Source organism: Chrysemys picta, chromosome 2, assembly GCF_011386835.1.
Source record: "Chrysemys picta bellii isolate R12L10 chromosome 2, ASM1138683v2, whole genome shotgun sequence".
In the NCBI taxonomy this organism is placed as follows: Eukaryota; Metazoa; Chordata; order Testudines; family Emydidae; genus Chrysemys; species Chrysemys picta.
The window spans coordinates 114,835,918-114,858,524 of record NC_088792.1 but is presented as its reverse complement, the minus strand read 5'-3'; the positions used below and the strand labels follow the sequence as shown (position 1 = coordinate 114,858,524).

General features: G+C 42.0%; 1 protein-coding gene and 1 non-coding gene across 9 annotated transcripts in view; one reads left to right on the top strand and one right to left on the bottom strand.

Moving 5' to 3' along the window:
* Positions 1-22,607, top strand: part of MOCOS (molybdenum cofactor sulfurase) — a 375,701-nt gene that overhangs the window by 113,754 nt on the left and 239,340 nt on the right. The window contains exon 1 of one of the 8 annotated variants that reach the window (XM_065584019.1): positions 1,435-1,481. The exons of the other annotated variants lie outside the window; for them this stretch is intronic. The gene's annotated coding sequence lies outside the window, so the exon portion shown is untranslated. Of the gene's footprint in view, positions 1-1,434; positions 1,482-22,607 lie in introns of those variants that run through there. 8 annotated transcript variants of the gene reach the window in all.
* TRNAL-UAA (transfer RNA leucine (anticodon UAA)) lies at positions 8,303-8,385 on the bottom strand. Its single transcript has one exon. It is a non-coding gene; the product is annotated as a tRNA-Leu (tRNA).

Below are 22,607 nucleotides of genomic sequence, written 5' to 3'. Positions count from 1 at the left end.
AGGTGGGAAATTAGATCACTGGCCTTTTGGCATTTAATATTACTATTCTCTTCTGGAAAGCACTCCTATACTGTGGTGATGGGCACTATAAGAACCTAAATAGATGTAGCTAGAACTTGATATAGGTAGTTTTATCACTAGAATGAACTCCCCCCCCCCCCCATTATTTGGAAAATGTTGTTCTCTCAGGCCTTAGTTCAGGAAAGAAGTTAAGCACATCCTTATGTTCATTGCTATTCAGGACAGCACTGAAGCATAAGTTTAAGTCCTAACTGAGCATCTCAAGCATACACCTAACATTAAGCATGTACTTAAGTGCTGTCCTGAATAGGGATGCTCTTCCAAATCAGGATTCAATTTTGTAATATAGAAACATATAAAAGAAAATACATTTTATAGGTTTTTGATTCTTTTTTGTGTTCAGATACCTCAAATATTGCTAAATAGGATTTGAAAAGCACTTAGTCCTTAATGGGGATAGATCACTCTCTTTGAAAACTAAACAAACCCATCTTGTTTGTCTGATGAAAATGAAATGCTTTAATATCAATGGCATGAGATACCCCTTTCCCAACCACTTTCATTTCTGCAGCCTTGCAAGTATACATTATGAGTAAAGTCCTCTGTTCTCTTGCATCTCCTGCTGTCCATTGTTAAAGGCTTTCATCACATAATGACATAGACATTCGTATCTGCAAGAAGGCAGAATGGTGACTATAATTTTGGCTAACATTTTCAAAAATATGGAAATCAGTGGGCCTTGTGCTCTTAGGTCACACAAGTAGTTCCGAAAATCCCACCTGTATGAACTTTGGAGCCTGACTTTAGGCTCCAGTGTTTAAAAACGTAGGCCTTTTTTTCTGTGTACTTTATTGTTACATTTCTGAGTCTCCTGGGGCAGCAGCCATTGTGTGAAGAGATACACACTATCTGCTCTCATTTCACTTTTGTTCTTTCTTGTTTTGTTGCGTTCTCTTAATGTAAAAAAAATCAGCCTAGAAGTTTCTCTGGGTGTATGGAAAAACGAGCATAAAGGGAGTGGTAGGGAAGAAAGGGATCAGACACAGTCCTAATGGGGGCAAAAAAGTAATGAGGCAGGGCATGAAGAAACTTTATACCAGATTTTTGTAAATGTACATCTTTGACTTGAAAAGGGAATATCAGTTAACAGGGAAAACTCTGAAAACTAGCCAGTCCCCAGGTCAAATCTATCTGGGGAATTAGCTACTTCCTCAGAGGCTGAACCACCAAGAATTAGAAGAGTTGGTCAACTATTTATATTTAACGAAATTCTTCAGTCCTTATTTTTAGGCAAAGCTTCCATCTACTTCAGTATGAGATTAGGCTGTCTATGGACTTAGTAAAAGCTGCATTTGGCCCTTCGTATATTCAATTAATTTTAGATGTTCTTTGCTTACTTCTTTTTAGCTACAGTACCTGCTAATCCCCAGTGACAATGACCTGCTATTTTGAGCACAGAGGTAATACATTATTGATCAGCCTAACACAGACTGCACTTAGAGTGGTTGCACTTTACTTACATATGGTATCCAGAAATAATAGCTTAGCATTTCAGAATCTTTTTGGGATAGATGGGTTTTCTGTGTACTGCACAATGTTTCTTTTGAGTCTTTTTTTTTTTAAAGAAAATATTTTAATGGGATAGTAGATATTCTTTTAATTTAGTTACTTTTACATTACAATAATTTGTCATTAGCAGTCTTTTTCTGTGTGGATGTTTTGTTTGAGTAGAATAATAGTTTAGCTGGCATTATGTTGTTCCATGAAAATAAATACAAACTGGAAAGGGACTGCATTAGAAGAAAATGGTTTATAAATCAGCTGACAAAAGACAGAATACATGCAATGCTTCCTTGAAAGGGGCAACAAGAAGCCAGTCAAACTAGGTGGTATGGAGATAAAGTCTGTGCAACAATTTAAATATCTCTGTTTAGTTTTGAACCATGATGGGACTGTGGATGCAGATTAAATCTCAGGAAAAACTTCCCAACTGTAAAAAACAGTAGGACAACAGAACAGACAGCCTAGGGAGGTTGTGGAAGCTCCTTCACTGGAGGTTGTCAAAAGGAGGCTGGATTGCCATCCAACTTGGATGGTTTAGACACAACAAATCCTGCATCTTGGCAGGGGGGTTAGACTAGATGACCCTTGTGGGGTCCCGTCTAACCCTATGATTCTATGTTAGAAGCCTCATGAAGCATGATTAATTTAGATGGGTGAAGTTGACAGGAATTCTGATAGATATATAATGATTCATCGGCGATCCCTCGAGGTTGAGGATGATCTTTTTCACAGGTTTTATTTTTCATGGGTCCTTTGGTGACTGAGGAGTCCGATCCTTGAGCCACAAGCTCGCTGGCAGATGTTGCAGGTGGGGTTGGGCCACAATTGCTGCATGACAGTTGTCTTTCCTTTCTTTTCTGGCGGTTTTCTGCGACCAGGGCAAGGCGATTTTCCTTTGGTGAGTTGGGCGTACAGCAGTTGTTTTGGTAAAGCGTATATCAGGCATGAACCCACAGTGCCTGCTCCACCTCAGCTGGTGCTGGATAATCAGGGCCTCAAGACTGAAAATGTTGGCCTCTGTGAGGATACTGACATTAGTGCGACGATCCTCCCACTTTATATTGAGGATCTTCCGAAGAAAGCTCTGGTGCTGGCATTCCAGGTTTTTCAGGTGTTTTCTGTAGGTCACTGTAGCGGGGTGGTCACCCGCTCCAATCCTGGACAGGGCCATTCAGAGGGGGAGGGCAAGTGGGGCAATTTGCCCTTGGCCCGGCGGCGGTCCGGGTCTTCGGCGGTGGGGGGCCCTTCAGTGCTGTCGAAGACACGGAGCAACTGAACCCCCCCCCCCCCCCCCCAAAATGCCGCTGAAGACCCAGACCGCCGCCGGGTGAGTACAAGCGCTGCTGCTCCCCCGCTTTGCCCCAGGCCCCCTGAATCTTCTGGGCGGCCCTGGCCCTGGAAGGGTTAAAGGCTAGCCCTGGGAGAGGGCTGAGGCTGTGAAGCAAAGCCTGGGCTGATAGGGGAAGGCAGTAACAGCTGGGGCCACGCCCCAATCAGGCCCAGCTGGTCCCTAGAAGAGGCTGCAAGACAGAAGCCCAAATACTCTCTGCAGGTAGAGAGAGTGTGGCCTGGCTGCTAGGGAGCCGAGCAGGGTACTGGGAGTGGAGCAGGGCTGGGGGAAGGCTAGAGGAGCTGGGGAGCTCCAGCCTGGAAAACCCCCAGGCTGCAGGCCTAGCTGAGGGCCTAAGACAAGTATTGGGGTTGCAAAGGGGCAGCCCAGCAATAGGTAGAGGCAGCAGGTCCAGACCCAACCTTGCCTATGATGAGTGGCTTACAGTGCAGTCTGCCCCAGTGCGTGGGGGCGAGTTGGTGACTGGCAGTAGCCTACGACTGAGGTGGGGGTAGTGGGTGGAGGTTCCCCTAAATGGGGAGACCCGGAGAAACAGTGGGGGTACTGCCAGGGGTCAGGGACACTAGCGGCAAACTGAGACACCAGCCAACAGATGGCGCTCCGGAGGCTGGAAGCTAATGCCCTGAGATGACCAGCAGGAGGTGCCGCCAGGCGAGTCTACGCACCGTTACAGTCACCCAAGTCTCACAGCCATTGAGGAGAGCTGGGATTGCCACTGCTTTATAAACGAAAAGTCTAGTATGTGTTTTGATGTTCTGTGCTGAATCTTGACATCTATGTCTGCCCTCTGTGAGAGATGGCTGCCAAGACAGGCAAAGTATTTGACATTTTCCAGTTATTCTTGGTCAATGTAAATCTTCCTTGCTGGGTCTGATGATTGACCAGGGACTGGCTGTTGGAGAACGTTTGTTTTGCTGATGTTCAAAGTGAGCCCTTGGCTTTTGTAAACTTCAGAGAAGCAATTAAGGGCTCCTTTGAGTGTTCAGCTACAGCACGATCACCTGCATACTGGAGTTCAGTTATTGTTGCCAATATTACTTTAGTCCTGGCACAGAGATGAGAGAGGTTGAAAAGGTTGCCATAACTCTGATATCAGATGCCAATGCCCTGTGGCAGACGGTCTTGGGTTAGTGTTTTCATACCTGCTAAGAAAATGGAGAAAAGGGTGGGTGCCAGTACAGTCTTGTTTTACGCCAGTTTGGATGACAAATGGCTCAGAGGTAGAGCCACTGCACAGGATGGAGGCAGTCATCTGGTCATGGAAAAGTCTTACAATGATAATAACTTTGATTGTTCAGCCAAACTTTGACATGATTTTCCACAGAGCCTCATGGTTGACAGAGTCAAAGGCTTTGGTCGATGGATAAAGGCCATATACAGCTCCTGGTGTTCTTCTTGACATTTTTCCTGGATCTGCCTGGCTGTGAAAATCATGGTGGTGGTGCCTTGTGATGGTCTAAAGCAGGGATGGCCAACGTGTGGCTCCAGAGCCGCATGCAGCTCTTCTGAAGATAATATGCGGCTTCAGCTAGGAGCCAACTCTGGGGAAAAAATGGTGGGTGCTCAGCACCCACTAGCAGCCCTATCAGCCCCCCTCCCCTTCCTCCAGTGCTTCCTGCCTGCTGGTGGCCACCGTAATCAGTGCCTCCTCCTCTCTTCCCCCATGTCTCCCGCCTATCGCAATCAGCTGTTTCGCGGCATTAAGGAGGCTCTGGGGGGAGGAGGAGGAGAGAGGATGTGGTGTGCAACCTCCCCCCTCCCTCCCCCAGCACCTTCTCCTCCCTCCCGCCCACCATGATTAGCTGTTTTGTGACTCGCAGGAGGCTCGACAGGGGTGAGGAGCGAGGACACAGCTCACTCGGGGGAGGGGGGTGGGAAGAAGTGGGGCATAGGTGGTGGTGGTGACTTGGGGAAGGGGGTGGAGTGGGGGGCAGGGCCTGGGACAGAGCCAGGGGTCCAGCACTCCCTGGCCAGCACCAGTGTCTCCTCGAATAAAGCACATGGTAACTAGCTGGTGTGGAAATTTTTAATCAAAATTTTTCTTACATCATCAAACAATGGAAGGCAAGTGCAAACAGAAAAGAAAATACACAGATGAAAATCGAGGGCTCTAACAGGAGTCAGAGAATAAGTACTTTTTTGTTGAACATAATGGTAAGGCCATGTGTCTTCTTTGCCAGAAGTGTGTGTCTCAGTTCAAATCTTCAAATTTGCAGCATCATTTCGATTCGAGCCATGCACATATGGATCAAGAATTCCCACAAGGTTCTGAACTCCACACTTTAAAACAACAAACAGCTGTAGAAGCCCAGTTCTTCACCAGATTTGCCAGCTGATCGCAGACTGTGACATTAGCCTCCTATTATGTGGCCTGGCACATAGCCCATGCGAAAAAGCCCTAATCTGAAGGAGAGCTTATAACAACATGCCTCACTGATGTGGTTTCAATCCTCTCACCAGAGAACGAGAATCTACAGAAGAAAATTTCTGGCCTGCAGCTTTCACACCACACAATAGAACGCAGAATCTCCGACCTGAACAGTGACATCGAATAGCAACTGCACTCACAACTTCAGCAGTGTGAGTATTTGAACATTGCTTGGGATGAGTCGCGCCATGCACAGGATAAACCTCAATTATCGGTATTTGTCCGCACTGTGTCGGACGACTGTGTTGTAAGGGAAGAACTCCTCAATATCATGTAATTAAAGGACAGAACTTGTGGACGAGATCTAAAGGAGGCCTTGATGTTGGTAGTTGTGAAAAGCCACTTGCCTTTACAGAAGTTCACTGCCATTGCAACAGACTCCGTCCATGTGAGGATCTCTGAATGGATTAATAGGGCTTTGTAGGTCTGACGAGAGCTTTCCCGAATTTTGGACATTCACTGTATTGTTCATCAGGAGCAACTGGTATCTAAAAATCTCAAATTTGATCACGTCATGAAACCTGTCTTGCACATTCTGAATTTCATTCTCTCAAATGCACTCAATCACAGACAATTTCAAAATTTTAATTGAAGAACTGGATAAAGACGACTCCCCTGCCATTTCACTGCGAGTTCAATGGCTCTCAAGAGGTAAAGTTATTTCCTGTTTTTTTTTGAGCTCCTTCAAAATAGTTCTTCATTTGTTTAACTGCTTTTCAGACCTGCTCAGGTGTCGGTGGGTTGGCAAGAGTTTCCCAATTTGGGTGCTGAGGGATGAAGTCGATGGTGTCGTCAGTCACAGTCGATTCTCAGTTTAGTAGTAGTGTTCCTTCCATCACTCTTTGGATTTGTTATCTTTAAGAAGGGTCCTACATCTTCGCATCCCAGAGGTGTGAGGCCACATGAGCTTGGTCCATATAAGGTCTTTGTCTCTTTAAAAAAAAAAAAAAAAAAAAAAAGGCTCTACATATCATGTCTGTCTGCGAATGTTTGGATTTCTTTTGCTTTGTCCTTCCACTATTTGTTTTTGATTTCTCGGATCCTCCTTTGAACTTCAGCTTTGAGCTGATGGAAAGAGCTCTGCTTCTGACTAGATAGTGGTTGGTTTTGCCAGTCACAGAAAGCTTTTCTCTTCTGGCCCAAAAGGGCCGTAATCTCAGGGTTGTTGTCATCAAACCAGTCCTGATGGTGGCAGGTAGCAAGGCTGATGGATTTCTCACAAGCCTCCTGGATGGTCTGTTTTAGGGCTTCCCAGTCTTCAACACTTGTGTGGTCATGTCCAGATGTCCATATGGTCCGTTTGTCACTGAGGGGTATTTGGAAGTTCTCTTGGTGCACTGAGGATTGAAGTCTTTGGATGTTGTATTGCCGTCTGTGTGATATGGGTTGCTTTCTATGTTTCGGTGCAATCCTTATGGACATGACTGACCTCACCAGGTGGTGGTCAGTCCAGCAATCATTGGCTCCTCTCATGACACAAGTGATTTGGACATCTCTTAGATCCTGTGTTTTTACAGTGACATAGTCTAGGAGCTCCCACTGTTTTGAGCAGGGTTGTTGCCAAGTTGTTTTGTACTTGTTGCTTTGTCTGAAGATTGTGTTTGTGATCACAAGGTCGTGCTTTGCACATTTGCTGAGTACAAGGATGCTATTGGAATCGGTCTTGCCCACTCCTTCCCAATGGTGCTATTTTTGGAATGGATGACAAAATTTTGTCAAGGTCAGTATAGAAGGATTCTTTCTGTTCTTCTTCAGCGTCAAGTGTTGGTGCATATGCACTGATGATGGTTGCAAAGTGGATGCAGAGGGTCATAAGACACTCATTAATGCCAACGGGGAGCTCAGTCAGGTGGCTGACTAGAAGGTTTTTGATTGTAAAGCCAACACTATGTATTCGCCTGTCACTTGCTGTTTTTCCTTTTCAGAAGAAATATAACCACTGCCCTCTTCCCTCAAGTGGCCTTCATCTGCACGTCTTGTTTTGCTGAGAGTGGAGATGTTGATGTTGTACCTCAAGAGTTCTTGGGCAACAATTGATGTTCTGCGTTTGGATGTTTCACTTTTTGATTCATCTAGTAGGGTACGGACATTCCAAGTTGCAAGAAACATTTTTGGTTTTCGACCACATTGGGAGTGATCCCTCTGGATGTGATTATCCAGTCAGATATGATGGGATAGCCTATGTTTGGGGCACCTTTTCTAGCCCCTTCCCTGAATGGGGTGAGCAGAAGGGTTCCTAAAAAGTCCTGCTCGGTCATGATTAGGGAGCCATGACATATGGATTGGAATGCTAGTCATTTAGGAAGAGAGAACAACTAATTCACACTGCTGAAATGAGAATGCTTCATGGATACTGAGTAAAAGGGAGCTCAGAGGCTATGTAATGAAATGGTCTGAGTGATGATGTAGGTAGCCCCCATCAGAGAAAAGCTGAGGGAGTGTTGACTGAGATGGCCAGGTCATATGAGACAATGAGATGTGGGATATGTTGGCCAGAGAGTACAAGATCTAATAGTCCTGGGATGAAGACCATGAGGAAGACATAAGAACATAAGAAAGGCCGTACCAGGTCAGACTGAAGGTCCATCTAGCCCAGTATCCTGTCTACCGACAGTGGCCAATGCCAGGTGCCCCAGAGGGAGTGAACCTAACAGGCAATGATCAAGTGATCTCTCTCCTGCCATCCATCTCCACCCTCTGACAGACAGAGGCTAGGGACACCATTCCTTACCCGTCCTGGCTAATAGCCATTAATGGACTTAACCACCATGAATTTATCCAGTTCTCTTTTAAAGACCTTGAAAAACGTGGTTCAAAATGGTGAAGGAAGACATGAAGGCTGATGTCAACTTATTCTTCATAGAATATCAGGCTTGGAAGGGACTTCAGGAGGTCATCTAGTCCAACCCCCTGCTCAAAGCAGGACCAAAAACACCAGCTACCAGGAGTGGGGTTTGAACCCACGTGGACATGCATCCATTGGATCTTAAGTCCAACGCCTTAACCACTCGGCCATCCTGGTGCACTGTTTTTGTGAAGTGCATCTTCCAAGGTGAAGGTTAAGAAGACTAAGGCGAACTATAACCGGTTATCTGTTAAAGGAAAGATTGTGATTTACACACTCCATTGACACTTAAGATAGGCCAAGAAAGCTTTTAAGGTTTGCCTGGAAGCAAGATTCCCATGATGCTCTGCAATTAAGACAAAGATAACTTTAAAGAGTAGAATTTTACCACACAGTAACCCATAGTATATTTTGCAAAACTGTTTGTTATAGAGATTTTGGCAATCTTACCTGCAAAGTGTGAAAACTGCTGTTGCAAACATATTCGCAATATTAAGTGCAAAATGTGTTACTACTTATCACCTTGGATTATTTCCTAAGTGCAAAAGGGAAGAAACAGAAAAGGGCTAGAACAACAAAGGGTATGAACACCTTAGCACATCATGAGGCAGTAGAACTATCTACAGACTGGATTCAGATGCTCAGGAAACTATAGGGCAGGTCTCCCATAGCGGCAGGAAATTGCATGCCTCTCTGTGCCTGGGCTGCTTTTACTAACTGTTAATCCATAAATCCAGCCAAGCTGGCTTACCTGAAGTTTGTTGTTAAACTAATTGGTATTGGAGAGAACTCCTCTTGCTAGACATGTAAACACAGTAAACTCTTACCTGTCAATTACTTATGTAATAATTTGCCAATAACCAATTAATTGATATCAGTTATTTATGAACAACTTCAAACTGATACACTATAATTTTAATAATCTTGGGATCAAAAGAATAGTCCTTCATCTATCATTTCCATGTTTTATTGATGTTGGATACCTTTATAAGGCTGTATTTTAATAGGGTATGTGGGTCCCAGTACTATGTTTACTCTGGGTTTCTGGCATTGAGATAGAGCTCTGATGCCACTAAATTTCATGTTTTCAGAATATTTTATGGCTTCTGGGTAACCTTTGCATAATGTTTTGTTTGTTTGTTTCTCTCTCATTGGTACTAATAGGTACCTGCCCAGAAACACACTTATGAAACATTCTAGGTTCTACTATTTGAAGGAGAGACTTTGGGCATCTAGGGTAAAATGATCAGAAAGTGCCTAAATTGACTTTCAGTGGGACTTTGGCTCCTACGTCACTTAGGTGCTTTTAAAAGTGAACTCTGCTTTTGTGTGCCTCAGTTTGAGTGTCCAACTGGAGACTTTATTTTCAAAGGTACTGAGCGAGTGCAGATCTTCTTGACATCAGTTGATGTTGTAGGTACTTCTCCTGAGCCTGATTTTCAGAAGTAGTGTCAAATTAGGTAACCAAAATCAGAGGTCACTTTTGAAAACATTGGCCTTAACCTCTCTGTTCCTCCATTACTCTCTCTGTATAATGGGGTAATAATATTTACCCACCTTTACAAAACGCTTTGAGATCCAAGGGTTGAAAAGGTGCTGTAAAACTGCAAAGTATCATTACATTAATTTGTATTTACTACTTGCATCCTTTCCCAGTAATTTCACACTGTATGAATTCCTCATCCAAAATTTAGCAGATAAGTTATCAGACTAATATTATTGCAATACAACGAAATAACTGTTGGGAACTAGTAACCCCATTGTGTTAGGTGCTGTATTACCACAGAACAAAAAGATGGTCCCTGGCTCCAAGAGCTTACAATCTAAAGTATAAGAAACAAGACAGCAGCTGGATACAGACACATGGGGAGTATGGGGAAACAATGAGACAATTTTGGTCAGCATGGTAGGCCGTGGTCTCAGCACACCATCTGCCTAACCATTGTCATGAGTTGTGAAGCCTACAAAAATCTTGAGAGTTTTAAGAAATGATCTGAAGGAGGATAATGAGGTAACTTTGTAGATGTTTACAGGGAGCAACTCCCAAGCTAGAGGGGTATGTATGGGAGAAAGTATGAAGGTGACTGTTTTAAAATTTAACTAGTGGATGATGAAAGTTGGCATCACTGACCAATCAGAGGCAAGAGTCAACTTCTTGGTAGCGTATGAGAGATGATAGATACCAAGGGAAAGGCTGTAAAGGGCCTTGAAAGAGAAGCAATTTATGTTTGATGTGATAGAGAAGGGAGAGCCAGTGGAGGGATGCAAAGACATGGTCAAAGTGACAAGCTAGGAAAATTTTCTTTGGGACAGCATTTTGAATGGCTATTAGTGAGGTACAATAGCATTTGTGAAGGCCAGAGAAGAGGTTGTTGCCATTTTAGCTGTGTGAATAGGTAGGAAAAGCTGTATCTTTGAGATGTTTTGAGGTGACATATGAGACATCGTCAGTTCTTTGGAAAGATTCAAAGAAATTCAAAAGCCAATAATTTTTCAAGAAAAGTAATAGAAGGAAACGACTCAAATGAAATAAAGAAACAATCAGTGCTAATAATTTTGGTCAGGAAAAAAAAAACTTGAGACACTTTTTAATTGTTGTGTTATAGTCCTTATTCATGCATGTAATCCCATTACTGGGCCTACTTGCTTAGGTGAGGATTTGCAGGATCTGGCCTATGTACTTTGAACTTCCTCAATAAGGATTGTAAGATCTGGGCCATAGAGCTTTTAACTTTTAAAGAGTTTTGCCTGACTAAGCGCTGAAGAAGGACGGCAAGATCGGCCTCAAATGAACATTAAGCGGTCAGACTTAAAGTTGGGTGAAACTCCTCTAGTGAATAAAATTGCCAAAATATGCATTTTCAGGGCACCAAACCTCTCTTCATCTTCTCAGAGTCAAATTTGGCGAATAGTTTTGGCTGAAAAAAATTGTTGTTGGTTTTCTTTTCTTTTTTTCCCCAGAAATGTTGAAATGTTTTGTTTCAGCATTTTTGAAACAAACCATTTTGACATTTCATTTTGAAATATTTTCAAAACATTTTGTTCAAACGGAGCTATTTGGGGTGGGGAGGGACTGTTTCTTTCAGAATAACAAAAAAACAAAATCAGGTCTGATTCAAAATGAAATGAACCAAAGTTGTTGGGTTTTTGTTTGTTTTTGTTTGTTTTTTTTAATGATTCTTTTGGTTTGGCCACCAGACTGAAAAATCAATTGACTCAGCTCTTGTTAGAATGTAGCTCGCCCTTATGCCGGTACACGGAGATGAGGATGCAAGAAGCACTCAAGGGCCAAGCACATTGCAATTCCTGCCTAAGCCCCACCTATTTGCCACAAATGTGCAAATTACTCAGAAAGGGATTGGCAAGAAGCAGGGCCCTGGGAATGGGAGAAGTGCCATAGCTGGCTGGAGGCATTCAAACGGACAGTGCAGAGTTGCGCCTTATTTTACAAGTGAACTCTAAGCTGATATCTGAGCAAATACTGCATTCACTTTGTAAGTTATTATAAAATTGTCTGGTTGTTCACCCGCTCTATCTATTAGGATGAAATGTTCATTGATTTCTAAGCAGTAGTTGTAATGCAGAAAATAAATAACAGCCATTTTTACCAGCTCCACATCATGGTTGAAAGGCAAACCTCTGCCAGGTTTCTCATTCAGACTGTGCTAATGGCACCTCTGTTGATCATAAAACAATGCAGTTTTGTAGCAGATCTATTCTAGAGTGGTTTTTTTGCTCTGTAACGTTGCTGAGCAATATTTAAAAAACAACAACAGGTTTAAAACTCATGGGAACAACAAGGCTAGAAAATGATCTCTATGGATACACATTAAGTTCTAAATACTGTATTCAGTATTCTTGCTGAAGACCTCACAGAAGCTTTTGTTGTTTTCACGGTAGCTATTTCTCATGCACGCCGATCAATTATCTTTGTCCTGTGGGAAATGGAAGAAGGCTCTAATGCACAGTAGCCACTCTGTTACCCAATAGGCAGCTTCACAAATATCCTAAAGACTTCCAACTATTCTGAAATAATGTTTGCTTTGTTTAAATGTATTTTTTCCTATGCGCACAATGGATATTTACAATATAAAAAGGCAATTTACACATTAAATTATATATATTAAATAAAACAGCATACAATAAAAATCCTTTCTATGTTCCTGACTGTCCTCTCCTGCAGGCAAATCAGCAAGAGGTGAAAACTACAAGGTTTTTCCTCAGAATTCTTCCCAGTCATTCTGTCTGGCACTGAAGTGGTTCACAAGGTCCTGCCACAAACCTCCGGGATCTTGGGGCATCAGTGGGAGGTCAGGTGTATCCATAAGCTCTTTGGGGCAGGGATATCGTCTTTGTTCTGTGTTGTGCACCTGGCACAATGGGGTCCTGGTCCATGACTAGGGGGCTCCTACTCACTCAAGTGATACAAATAATTAATACTAATAGACATCACCGATTTGGATGACTAAATGTACCTTCTCTACATGCATGCACATCATACATCATTTGAAAGCTTAATAGGTCTTCTTTAAGATGAGGTACGACGCGGAGCTGTCAAGTGGTGCCACTACCATAGGAATGGTGAGAAACAATGACACCATCAACATGTGAATGATCACTTTTGAATATTTGCATTCGCGTCTCCATGTATTATTTCAAGCCACAAAATTGGATTTCTGTGACCTCAAAGTATTGCAACAACAATCTAAACTGTAAAACAAAATCTAATAATAAATGTGTACAAGTACACTGCTACCTTGATATAACGCAACCCGATATAACACGAATTCAGATATAACGCGGTAAAGCAGTGCTTCGGGGGGCGGGGCTGTGCACTCCAGTGGATCAAAGCAAGTTCAATATAACGCGGTTTCACCTATAACGCAGTAAGATTTTTTGGCTCCCGAGGACAGCATTATATCGAGGTAGAGGTGTATCACTGAAATGTAATAGTGTTTCTAACATTTTTAGTCAACATCATTATTGTCATTTTTGTTCATTGTCTCTGAGCGTGCGCAGGTTACCACAGTATCCATTGCCTTGGCATGCAGGACCAGCTCCAGGGTTTTGGCCGCCCCAAGCAGCCAAAAAAAAGCTGCGATCGAGATCTGCGGCGGCAATTCAGCAGAAGGTCCTTCGCTCGGAGCGGGAGTGAGGGACTGTCCGCCGAATTGCCGCCGAATAGCGGGACCTGCCGCCCCTCTCCGGAGTGGCCGCCCCAAGCACCTGCTTGCCAAGCTGGTGCCTGGAGCCGGCCCTGTTGGCATGTATGGAGTTCTGTGCAGGGAAGATTGTTCTGACTACAGATCCAGTTGATTCTGCACTGACCCTTACTGGTACAGACATAGATAAGGACCTGGAGAAGCAAGGGCCCAATGGTCCCTTGAAGGATACAGGAAGTAGTTCATCATCCACATATTTCCATCCATATGCCAATGGTGGTCCAATATCTGGTTTACCCATATGCGAAGACATCCAAATCTTTGTTTCTCAAGATGCTCTTTTGACATGCTGTTCAAAACTGTCATCACATGGTGGGAGTTTGGCCAATGACTTTTCCTTGTTGATGGCTAGATTGAGGCACAAGCAATTCAGGGCTGTATGTGTCTCCTTTTCTTTCTTGCTCTGGTCGTGCAGCACAGCTACCAGCATCCTTGCAGCAGAAATTGCTTGTCCATCACTCTTCCCATCAATTTAGCAAGATCTCTGAAGTGGTACATTCCTGTTGATTTGACAACTTTAAGCACAGATTTTTTCCAATATAAAATAGGGATGACAGAGTCACATCCTGTTATTGCCCCTATAGCAGGAAGTATGCTGCAGGAGTGAGTGTGTCACAATTTGGATGCACAGGTTTGAAGCAATGCTTGTCAGTTGTGCTGGTAATGGGTCCTGCTTCAATCTACTTCGTATCTATGTACTCCATTTTTGGAAAGTAGTGACTAGAAAGGACTAAAACATCTGTATCAGGTGACCTAATTACTATGGTTTCTTTGACATCAAGAGACCCAAAAGCCATATTGGCACATACAGCATGCAGAAGCATCCATGTATCTGCTTCCTCTTGAGTACTGTACAAGTCTTGGACTTCTTCAGCACCTCTGCTGGGAATGAACTTTGTTACTTCACCATTGGAAAAGCCTCCAGCAAGGAGGAGTGTTTTTGTTGAGTGTGCTCCTACACTCTCAGGTGCATTTTGAACCGTGTGTACATACAGGAATTTTACAAGTGACTGCTTGTTGGACTGCTTGTTTAGAAACTTTTTCCATGGAGGTGCAGGGCGTCCACCAATCACCTGGTATTTCTTACATCCAACTGTAGATCCTGTCCAGTGCTGTCTTTCTGCAGTTTTCACAAAGTTACTGTTGCCATGTCTGCCAAAGATTTAGCTTACAGAATTGACTGTCAACTCCTTTTAGGACATACCTCAAATACTCTCACCTAATTTATCAAATGTGAAATTTGTCTCCAGCCATCATTTGTATGACAGCCATGGCATCTCTGGTGTACACTGTGGTGTCTTTGTTGCATGCCCTTAGTTCATAGATTCAAATTAAAACCTTCTACCAGGCAGCCTAGATGCTACATTGTAGTTACAAAAGCTTAAAAACGGAGAAGCGTTACAACAGGAATTCACGTACATTTATCTACTCACTGTGCAGTACAAATTGTGGCCATGCAATCAATTGCTACCTGTGCACAACTGTCAGTAGGAGACTGTTCTGGTCAACAAATTTCAATTGAAAATATAGAAAACTGTTATAATCACTTGTGAGATCCTTTGACAATTATGAATGTGATGTGAAAACATTTCATGTTAGTATTTTGCAAAATGTTGATATTCACCGTTTTTGCCACATGCTAAACAGCTTCATCATTTCTAAAAAATAACTACTTGCCCACGCAAAACCAATAACAATCTTTTCATACATTGTCATTTGGTATGTATGACCAATAAACACAACATTAAGGTGTTGAAATCAACTTAAACTGTAGTCATAGTCCTGTTCAGTTTTTCTGGAAGTGTGCTAAAAGTGACACTTTCTCATTTTGGGTACCTTTATTCCACCTCACCTACAGACTTATGACACCACTCGACAGCTCCACATCATGCCTCATGTGTGTGTATTATTTTAGATGTACATAAAATAAGCTTTTAAAATGATATGATGTGGTGTGTTTAGAGTGAGTACATTAAACACCAAACTATATGGCCCTTTCTGAGAATTGCATGCCTATAATAATATGTAGATCCATGCCACTATATGTTTCTCTGTAATGAGAGAAAATCCATTTTTAACTTTGCACCTATCCTATTTAATTTTATAGTAGTTTATTTTTTCTAGGAAAGATGCTCTAGGCAAAGACTGTGTGTTCAAAAAAGGCAATTAGACACATTTTTAAAATTGTATACATCTTTGTAGTAATATGGGAAATCACCAGGTTGAACTACTAAAGATAACCTTCCAAGTTCTGTTTAACTGAATGTATAGGCAATTATATCTTTGGAGGTGATACAATGTTAGTTGAAGTGCAGTGTTTTTTGAAGACTGAGCATATCTCTTCCAGAATCTCTGTAACTTGAATCATTTCTTAGAGCTGCTGCCTACAGGATATCCATGCAAACAAACAATCTGTGGCACCAAAAACATTACAATCCTGTAGCTTGTTCCTAAACTGTTATCCTCTTTGAGGAAGACAAGGTTTCAGTGGCTTCCTCGGGGAACAGAAATTTGACTTGTGACCAGTCACATCTAAGCAATACAATGGGAAATTGAACATTGTGTTTTGAAGACTCCTATAGAATTATTTCTGATTAATTTGTAGTGTAAAATAAAGTGCAAGCAAGGAGACTGAGTTCAAAGAATATGTAAATGTGAGAAAATAGCTACTTTAGGCATTCTGATGGGGGTACTTTCAATGGGCTTGTTTTTTCAAGAACTACAGTACTCCTGTATAGCTTATATTTCCATGAAATCTGAAATATAATGGTGAGCATTAGTTGTGGTTTGGTATTTTTAAGCACTAATAGCATGCCTGGTGCTGCACAAGGGCCAGAAAGCCTTCTGCCCTGAGGAGACTGCAAACTCAAGGCTTGTCTATACTGTGTGCTAAATCGACACCACTGTGATCAATGCAGTGGTGTAGATTTAGTGGGTCTGGTGAAGACGTGATGAGTTGATGGCAGAGCGCTCTCCCATTGACTTCAGTACTCCACCTTGCCGAGAGGTGGAAAGTAAGTTGGTGGGACAGAGTCTCCAACCAATATAGCACAGTTAGGTCAATGCAAGCTACGTCGCTCAGAGGGGTGATTTTTTTTCACTTAAGCGGCAGTATAGACCAGACCTAAGACCCCAGTTCAGGAAGGCACCTAAGTACGTATATAACTCTGAGAACACGAGTAGTCCATTGAGGACAATGGAACTACTCACTCACTAAAAGTTCAGCACATCCTCAAATTCTTTCCTGAATCAGGGCCTATGCACCCAATAAATCTACTGTGATTTTGTAACAAACGCACCCCAAAAACATTTCCCTATGCACTTTAATGAAGTGTCCTGGCTGCATCTGCTGCTTCCAATGAAAAAAGGCCGTGGTGTGATAGTCACATGCCGCAGAACTGTCTATAATAGCTTCCTAGTGGGGGAGGGGGAGAGATCAGTCACATTCTTATTTCAAGAAAAGAAATGAATCAATCAGTAGCTATAAGAAAAGAATCTAAGAGTCTGCCCAGAATCTGTTGTATGAAAAGCTGTTCAGGAAACATACTGCAGCAAGGTCTGCTTCGTAATCAACATTTTTTGGCACTTAGCCTTAAGTGGCATATTCAGACAGTCACCTGAGATGATTTATATGGTATAAATGTCAATAGTTAGCAGTGGTAGGTCATGGATATTGAGCTATACATTAGCTGTAGGCATAAATAAAAATGTACGGTTAAGTTATGTTTTTGGGGATAAAAGAATTGTCTCCTGAGTGGTTTTGACGTGAAACCCAAAGAAGTGGAGTGGTTCTGGTGTCTGGATTGTTCTGAGGAATATGAAGCATGGATATGAAGTGGATATCATATCAGCCAAAGCGTGCACTGAAAACATTTATTCTGGTTTCAGTGTGTAAAGGTTTCAGAGAGATTCCCTAGATTTTAAATAGGTCATACTGCAGGAACCAGTAATATCTCTGAACTGGAGTGAATGTTTCAAGTGCACCGATTGTGTATACAGTATTGTATACCAAAAAATACCTGTGTTAAAAGAAAGCTATTTTGGTTGCAACGATTATTTAAATTTCAAACGATGGAGGTGTGAGATGTTCAGAAAAAGACAAAGAATTTTTTTATAATAGAAAGTGTTCGGCAACCAAAATATGAGTCACTGCCCTCTCCCCCTAAAATAAATCTAAAATACAGCTTTTAAAACTATAAACCCAAATCCTGCCAGTCTTTCTGTAGTGACAGAGGGCCTAAAATTCTATAGAATGGATGCCAAGTGAAGAAGAAGATGCCAAGTGCATCCGAAGAAGTGAGGTTTTTACTCACGAAAGCTTATGCCCAAATAAATCTGTTAGTCTTTAAGGTGCCACCAGACTCCTTGTTGTTTAAGTGGAGAAACCGTACAGAGGGGCTCTCTCCCAATTGTTGTTGGGGAGAACATGGTCTGTTGACCTGAATTTGATGGGTTAGTTGTTATGGCTCGCCACTGATCGCATCCGACCAGAAGATGTATAGGTTCTTGTCCAATTTAGACTACAGAGTTCAAGAACTCAGAGTTCTATATCGGAAGAGGACTCACGGGGTGTTTGGCAAGAACACTGAGGACAATACCAAATTGATAAAACCTTTATTGAAATCAACATAAAAATAAGAAATGCAATGAAACTTATAACTGCAAAACAGTAAAAGAATTCCAAAATTCCTGGTGCTAACATTTCTATTATGAATACCGTAACCTAACATACTCTCACCCTTCCTTGAGGCCCCGGTAATAGGGGGTGAAGGACCAGCCTCACTCCTGGCATGTCCGATTACACGATGGTGCTGGCTTCCCCAATGGTTAGGAATGTTGAGTAGTTATACTATACTACACAAGCTGAGCTGATAGATGAAAAGGATAGTCTCTAAAGTATAAGAGAACTGGAAAAAGCACTCCAAGAAACTGAAGCTTCAGGAGTTGGAAGAGCCTAGAACTGAGAAGCGCTCTCTTACAAGGTATTTTATAGGATCCTGACTTATGTAATTCAGGCCCAACCTACTATACCCAAATTTTATTTCTGTACCCTAAGAAATGTATGGGTACCCTTATCCTATAGGTTAGTGGATTATGACACTTTCTAAATATATTAATAAGGATTATCTCACTTCAAAACTGCCAACCTAGGCTCTCTTGATGATCTCCAAGTTGTGGTGTACCCTGTGGTTGCCAACCGGTTGTAGATGCTGGATAAACCTGTGATGTGGATAGTTCCTCCCTTTGGTTCTTCAAAGTTCAGGGACTATTTGTATCTGTGCCAAAGGTTGCCAGCTTTTATGCTGACATATTCATAACTGATTATACTTTTTGCTATATAGCAGGTCTTACCGGATCTTACAGGCCGGTAGGCTTCTTGCATTTCAGCAAAACTTATTATTAGGAAACACATGCCTCAACACATCCTAAATTCCAAGGAATTAATACTGATAAAATATAAGAATAAAATGGATTAATTTCAGAAAAAGAAATATATTAATTAGTACTGCTGGCTGGATTAGTAGGATATAATAGCTAGCAAAATGGGCTACAGGTCAATGACTCTGGGAGCTACAAAGATTTACTTGAAAAAAATCCTGTAGTAACCACTAGCTGATTGGGTAGGATCTATACCCCATGGATGAAATCCGGGCTCTGCTGAAGTTAATGGCAAAATGCTCATTGACTTCAGTGGGGTCAGGATGTTACCCTATGTCTTGTGTTAGGGGAAAGTATGTCTTGCCCCATCCCACCCTCCCCTTTCATGTCACCTGTATAAGGCCCTTTCACTGGGGCTTTGTGGAGTGGACCATCATTTTGCTCTTGGTTTTTATAGCTTAATATACAACAAGTTTATGAAACGTCTGAAGTTTAGGAAGGGGAGGGTGTTAAGTTTAAAAAATAAACTCATCCCTTTAGAAAATGTCTTTGAGATCCTTGCTTAATGAGGAAAAGCATGATAACTATGTAATGTGAATAAAGAGAGACAAAAAGAAATTTCCCCCCACCAATCAGATTTTTGTAATGGATGTAGCTATCACTTAAGCCAGTGTGAAAGTAGATTTGTAAAGAACTCCTTCACTTTCTGTAGTTAAAAATGAGTCTCTCCCCTAAATGTTTCTGACCTCCTCCACCAGTTGCCATAGATATCTTCCCTTGATAGTGTCCCTTGATAACTCATGCAGTCTCCCTTCATTCTAGCTACTCTCACAGTTGAGTCAAAGTCAGGTGGTCTGAACTGATGACCATAATATAAACACTGAATAGCCACCCCCCACTGAGCTGTCACATTAAACAAACACTTACTGAAATCTGAAATTGTAATGGCTAAAAACAAGTCCTGCAGCACAATAGATATCATACAATTCCTCTGGTATTGAACTCAGGGTTTGAAATTATGCTGAAGACACTCTCCTTCAAAAAGTGCTCTATGTGAAAAGAGAGGTTGAATACCTTGCCTCTCGGAATCCAGTTGCAGACAAATTCCTGGCAAGGCATGAAAGAGCGATAACTAGAGCAGGGCATATAATTTAGATTGAATAATTTATCCAATGAATTTTGCTTCTTTCACTTTGGACATAAATGCTTTGTGGGCTATTAGTCACCAGGCAGTATTTATACATCACTCTTGCTCCATAGATTGTTCACAAGTAGCTCGTTTTGAGCATTTGCCATTCAAAATCATAGTTGTTTGATAGGACACAAGTCACATGTTATGTTTCTGCTCCCTGATTGGTGGAGCATGACACTTGATATCAGGTTTCTAGAGCAAGGTTACAAGATCAACATTGCTTCTCCTGAAAATTCTGTAATATTCATTCTAAAACTCACTGCTGATTTGCAGATATGCTTCCAGAAAGTAACGCACGAAGGGCATGAAAAAGACTCAATGAATTTGTGTAAAACATCAAATAAATATTCACAAAATATATTTTGCAGTTTTTGTCTATTTCTACAGAGGTTAACTGTTCCCTAAGGAATTAATATTCAAAGAATTGGAGGTGTGGGCAGGTCATTAGAAATACTGCAAAGCCATGATGGTCAACTTCAGTGCACTCAAAGAGCAGAGAGGACCATATGTATACTATATGAAAGACCTTTATACAGTACTGTGTGGCGAATTCTATTTCCTTGCCTCACGGATGTGAGGTCTGAGATCCGGCGTCTGAACCTGGGTTTCCAGGGGATTGAATTGTCTCACACCTGATGATTAGACCACTAAAGCTGTCAATTGTTTGTAAAACCTCACCACATCTTACATCCTATATCTGATCTGGTTCATATTGAAAAGACTATTTCCACAGCACCTCATCTACTGCACCTGGTGTAGCTCAGTAATGGATGGAGATGGTTGGCATGTTCAGTTTTGTGGAGTATAATTCTTCTGGCCATTAATAAAGCTCTGACTATTCCCCCACCCCCCTTTCCAATTTTGGTGAATGTATAATATGGTTAGATTACCTAAAATAAGAGGGTTACAGTTTATATCCATGTTTGGTATAAGATTTATTCATTCAATTACATTTTCTCAAAAGGGTTTTATCATTGTGCAATCCAATAGCATATGCATTAGTGTGGCTAGTCCTTAGTCTGAGCTTTAACAGACTTTAGGATCTTTGATTCCTGCAGCTGTCACTCAGTTGGGATGCCAATAAATTCTGAAGGCTATTTTTCTTTAGAAGTAACTGTAATTTATAATCAATAGAGGATTCCCTTTGATATGTTGCAGCAATTACCTAACAGTCACTAATGTGACTCACAGCCCTCTCTCCGCCCAGTGACTATAATAGGTGGCACTGCCTCAGTGCATGCAAATCTAACAATACGAACCACTGATTGTGGGCATGGGGAAGAAGAGCTGCAAGCAGGGGACATGCGGCCAAATTCAGACCTGGTGTGAGCATGTGCAATGATGGAGTTGTGCCCACCCAGCAAAGCCTAAACTTGCCAGAAAGTGTCTAGATTTAAGAGAGAAAAATGGTTTTCCTGATTTTATTAGCTAGATATGCAGTTAGCTGGCAGCTTGAGGGCACTGAAAGGCTGCAGTTATGAGCTATGACCACTGCCTGTCATGCTGACCAATCTTACGTCATTGTTTCCTTGTACTGCCCCATCAGTCTGTTCACAGCCAGCTGTTGTCTCTTGTCTTGTACTTGGATTGTAAACTCTTTGGGGCAGGAACCATCTTTTCATTTTGTTTGTTTGTACAGCGCCTGCCACCATGGGTTCCTAGTCCATGACCGGGGCTCGTAGGCGCTATAACAATCCATATTTTGCCTGTGGGCTGCTACATACTACTCCTATTTGTTCATGTAGCTAAACTTTTGTCCCCTGAATCTGACTAAGGGGTTTGTCACATGTGAACATCCCAGTGTAACACCCCCTCCAAACAAGGCAAGTGTTAAGGGATCCAGTCAGATGCTGCGACAAGAGCCACAATCTTCTTTTGTGACTAATGTGGACGGTAACCTATTCAGCACAAATTCTTGAACATTGTATTTATTATTTGTCAGAGTATGGGTTACAAGCACTCAGACCCAATCCAACAGACTACATCAGCTTAACTATAAGCATATGAATAGTCTGATCTGTTTTGCCCGGTGCAGCCCTCACTGGAAATGCAAAGGTCAGGGCAGACTTCAAAAGGGAGAGCAGATACTCACCCACCAGTCTTGGAACACTGAAGTTAAACCTCCTAACCAGTCACAAACTGTGCTTCTGATCCCCGACACTGGTTATCGAGAAGCAAAAAATAATAATAATAAAAAAAAAATCACACAGCCCCCTTTATTCCATTCCAGTTTCTGGCTCCCAGTACCTAAATCCAGTACAGTGAGAAGTTATTTTAAACTCTGCTCACATATACAAAATGTTCTTCTGACCCCAAGGGTCAGCCACATTACCAGGTCAGTATAGGTTTGGATCTTACCCAAAATACCATGCTGCCAGCCAATCCTTCAGTGTTTAAAACTAAAGGTTTATTATAAAGAAGAGGAGAGATGTTAAATGGTAAAACAGTCACATACATACAAAGACTTCAAAATCCATATATCAAGTTCCTAGCAGTATTGGTGAGTTTGCTGGCTTGAAAGTCCTTCTGGAATACATCCACAACTTGGATGGGTCATTCAGTTCTTTGTTCAGAGCTTCAGTTTGTAACAAAGTTCCTCCAGAGGT